Genomic DNA, 4,318 nt, shown 5'->3' with positions numbered 1-4,318 from the left:
CTCATATAACTCAATAGATTCACCTACTTGAAGTTTTAAAATTTATCTGGCTGGATTTTATTCTGAATACCTTGTTCTTTCTAATGGCATTTTCCTAATATTAATGCTGAACTGAAACCAAAAATAGCAAGGGGGTAAGAACTCAGAATAGCAGGAACTGAGAAGATCGGTGTAATCAGCAAATTAGGGCTATGTACAAATCATGCAATTGGCATCACGGGAGCAGCAAGGGCCACGCCATGTGGAGAAGAGAACACTCGACGTTGATAACTTTGATTAGCATTAACATTGATCGCATAATTCAGTTACTTCCAGGATGTTTCATGATGCTAATAAATAAAAGATGACACTCTTTAAGAATGGGGCTCCTATATAGTATTGTAGCAGAGACAGCTGAAATGTGTGGTGTGTTGGGGGGTGTTTATTTCGCCAGTGTTCTCTAGACTAAACTAGTACTGGGAAACCCAGACAGAGCTGTTTCTCGAAAAAGGGAGGCAGAGTGGTTGCTGGAGGTCTCAGGGAGACTTTTATCCAGCAGCCAGCTCTGCTTTAAGACCTGGCTCTTCCTCCTTTTCTGTGCTTCTCTCTCCTATTTAGCCCAACCCCTCGAGCAAACCAGTGTCCACCGGGTTCCCTGCTTGCTTAGCTCTACATCACCTGGATAGTGTTTTATACTCCAGGTTTTTGATGACTCCTTCTTCCTGATATCAAATACAATTGTCATCTCTAGTTCTTTATAGCTCCTAAGTATTTTTCTATACACTATATCTCAGCAGCACTCCCTCTTTTTCCTTAGTAACGTTCAAAGCACTTAAAGAATTTCCTCACTGTCACAAGGTCAAATCCTCTGCTGACGTCAGTCTTGTCTCTTTCCACTACACCTCACTGTTCCAACTCCTTTACTCTCTCATTCTTATGCACTAACTGGCACTAAGGTGATATAGATTACATAGGGTAATAGAAGCACAAAATCTCTGAATTGAAAGTCAGTTTTTAGCAAGCTGGTCTGGCAGCAATCCAGTGAGTAAATAGACATTCAGAATCCATATGAAATCCAGGTTCCTTGGATGCCTCTGATAATGAGGAGCTCATTTCTCCAGCTCTATCTTTGGATGCTTTGGATAAGTTCTTCTTAGTATGTTGAAATCTGTTCCCAGAAGCTTCTGCTTTTAATTCCAGTTCTGCATTTGGAGCCAAGTGATAATATTAACTAACGTATACATTGTTTATTATGTTAGGTTGATTTTAAATAGTTAAGTACATTAACTAATATTAACTCAGAGAGAAATCTACAGAATGGTACTAATAAGCTTATTTTTTAAGACAAGGAGGCTGAGCTACGAAGGAGAAGTAATGTCTAAAAAGTGGCATAGCTGGATTTGAAATCAAGTGTGACACTCGGCCACCTGTCACTACCCTCTTGTGGTCACAGTAAATGTATAGTTAAACCAGACTTCCTCTTTTGACACATAAAACACAATTACTTTTTCTCATGCTTTTGAAGCCACCCAAAATGTCGATGTTGACATAGTTATGCTTTTTTTTTTTTTTAATAGGCGCATCAACATTCAGATAAAAAGCAGGATGTGGAGTGGGGATAGAATGCTCTTTGGGAAATGTAGGTATTAGGGTCTATACTTAAATCAGACTGCCCAGGTCCATAATCTGGTTTTGCAATGTCTTAGCCATGTAATACTGGACAAATTATTTAGCCCATTTGTGTCTTCGTTCCCTCATTTTTAAAGTGGATATAATAACATATCTAACACAGAATTTTTTTTTTTTGAGCTCGAATCAAACATTTAAAATATTGCCTGGCACCTTGTCAGCACTCAATAAAGACTAGTGACTACTGTTAACAATGACATTATTAAACCAGAAAATATAGTTAAGTTTCCTATGACAGAGCCTACTCCTTGGTAATCACTCAGTCTGTATTGACTATTATCATCTCATTTACTATTATTATTAGATGTTTTCACACATGTTCTTTAAAATCCAAGGGCATGAGACATATGAATGGGTCCATATCACACCCAGTAGGTAGACAGCTTCAGGTACCCTGGGCAAACTTGTCTTATCTTTCCCGTGAGCCCCCAATACCTCCTAACAACTGAGTTTATGGAATCAATTTTTAGGTTTAGATTTGATACCTGCAATTCTCTTTTCTTTCTTTTGTGAAGGTGCCAAGGATTCAGCCTCTTATTTTTAACCACATGAAGCTACTATCCACACTAAGTTCTTAACATACCGTATCTTTTTTAATTATTGTGATGACACCGCAATGTATATCCTTTCACCCCATTATACATCTGAGGAAAAACGGAGGGTATGAGAGGCTAACCAAATAGCTTAGGAAGTGGCTCAGTGGGAACTCAGACTAATTAAACTCAAAAACCAGATTCTTAACAGTGTATTTCATAGTTTCACCCACGATCAATCAGAAAAGCAGCTCTTGGTGCCCATCTTAACTAGAATTCCAGCAACAGATTCTTTTTTTTTTTTTTAGGCTAGGCAACCCTTGGTTGAACTCTCAGATTGCAAGGACATTGTCAGCTTACAATCTTTATTTTTTATTCCTACAGCACCTGGTCTTCTTGGTGGTCTCCCATCCAAGTACTAACCAGACCCGACCCTGCTTAGCTTCTAAGATCAGACAGGATCAGGCTTGTTCAGGGTGGCATGGCCGTAGCCAGCAACTGATTCTGATACTATGCCCTCACTCCTGTAGGACTAGAAACCAGGTACAGGTAAAATCTGTCTGGAACTCCTACTGTCCAGTGGTATACACTTGGCATATCCAATAATAAAGGTACAGCAAAATAAAGTTAGATATAATCCGGAATAAATATACAATGTGTCCTGAAGTCTACAGAAAAAGGGATATGCTTATGTTTCTATGAAAAAAAAAATTGGAGATTTTTGTTACCCATTGATAAGACAAGAACTCAGGTCTAGGAGGAGAATTTGGTCATTGGATACCAAGGTGCTAAGTGATGGAAACTTGTTCACAACCTTCTCCCTGCCTCCTCTGTCACTCTCCAGGTCCCAAGTATTTGTGAGTGAGAATATTCAAGTTTTAAACACCCCAGGTACCCAGGTAACAAATTAAATAAAGTTGAAAGGCTTTTCAGTAGCTCCCATGTTTACATAAATTACAAGCATATATTAGAACACTAAAAGTTAATTGGCTGGTTTGCTAAAAAAAAAAAAAAACCCTCAAAAGCAAACAAACAAAAACCTGATTAAATGTGTGCTTGACAGAGAGGTACTGGGTCTTTACCCATAGCATTTGTCTTTAGGCATGTGTACACACACACACGCACACACGCAGATGTTAAAATGAATTAAATTTTCTGGAGTCATGTTGTCACATTCCTTCAAGAACAGCATTTAAATACCAACTTTCTTGATTCCCTCAGAGGTTCGAAAATGACTTCCTCACATTGGCTAATGGACCTTTCCTTAGTAGTTTTTTTGTACCCTGAGAATCTCAGGTGATACCATTAATGCTGCATAAAACCCCACAAAATGCCAGGAGATCAAACCGAGTAGCAATTACTGAAAATCTTTTTCTGATATCTCCCCAGATTTTTCTTTGGGGAGTGCTAACTCCGTAAGTGTTTACGATACATAAACAAAGCATAGGCTATAACTCTGCAAAGAACTTACAATTTTTTCTAAAGTGTTTTGCTTTGTTTGATAAAATAGTCTTTGGGGAAAACTTTAATGGACAAAAGCTAAAGATCCAAAGAAAAGAAACCTGACCCATTTGAAATTGAATAGGGGGCTGCAGAGCGAAGTAAAAAATATGCTGGTGTTTACTCAAAAAATGCTGACTTCCTCTGGTTGGTCATCTTATAGGTCCACCTTATACCACATAAGAGTGTAATTAAAAAGCACTGATGCCAGGAAGGATCTGCCCTCTTCAACCCTCGTTTAAACAGCAATGAGTCTGAACTTCAGTAGGAGTCGGTACTGTGGAATGGCGATTTTATCAATAGCTCAGGACACAATCAAACCTCATTAACTCAGACCCCACTAATTCTGAATTAACGAGAGTTTAGATATGACTTAAGAATTGGTTCTTGCTGAGCTAAAAAGCTTCAGGTAATTTCTTTTGTGAGTATCAGGATCTTATTCACCAGACCAATAGAGTCAAACTTTGTAGTGGTTGCATCAACAAAGGGCTCCTTATTCAGAGTTCTGCTGAGGTGTTTGAATCCTCATTTCCCACAGAAACTTGTTACTATGGGAAGTGGAAATGGTAGGCAAGCCTAGTTACTTCAAGCACAAACATCGGTGTTATTGAAAGAAT

The 4,318-nt window shown here is 38.5% G+C and overlaps 1 pseudogene; it reads right to left on the bottom strand.

Annotated features, from left to right (window-relative positions):
* Positions 1-2,576: 2,576 nt before the first annotated feature.
* LOC112485626 lies at positions 2,577-2,694 on the bottom strand (annotated as a pseudogene).
* Positions 2,695-4,318: the final 1,624 nt, after the last annotated feature.

Source organism: Pteropus alecto, unplaced genomic scaffold (assembly GCF_000325575.1).
Source record: "Pteropus alecto unplaced genomic scaffold, ASM32557v1 scaffold5, whole genome shotgun sequence".
In the NCBI taxonomy this organism is placed as follows: domain Eukaryota; kingdom Metazoa; phylum Chordata; class Mammalia; order Chiroptera; family Pteropodidae; genus Pteropus; species Pteropus alecto.
This window is presented reverse-complemented; position numbering and strand designations above follow the sequence as displayed.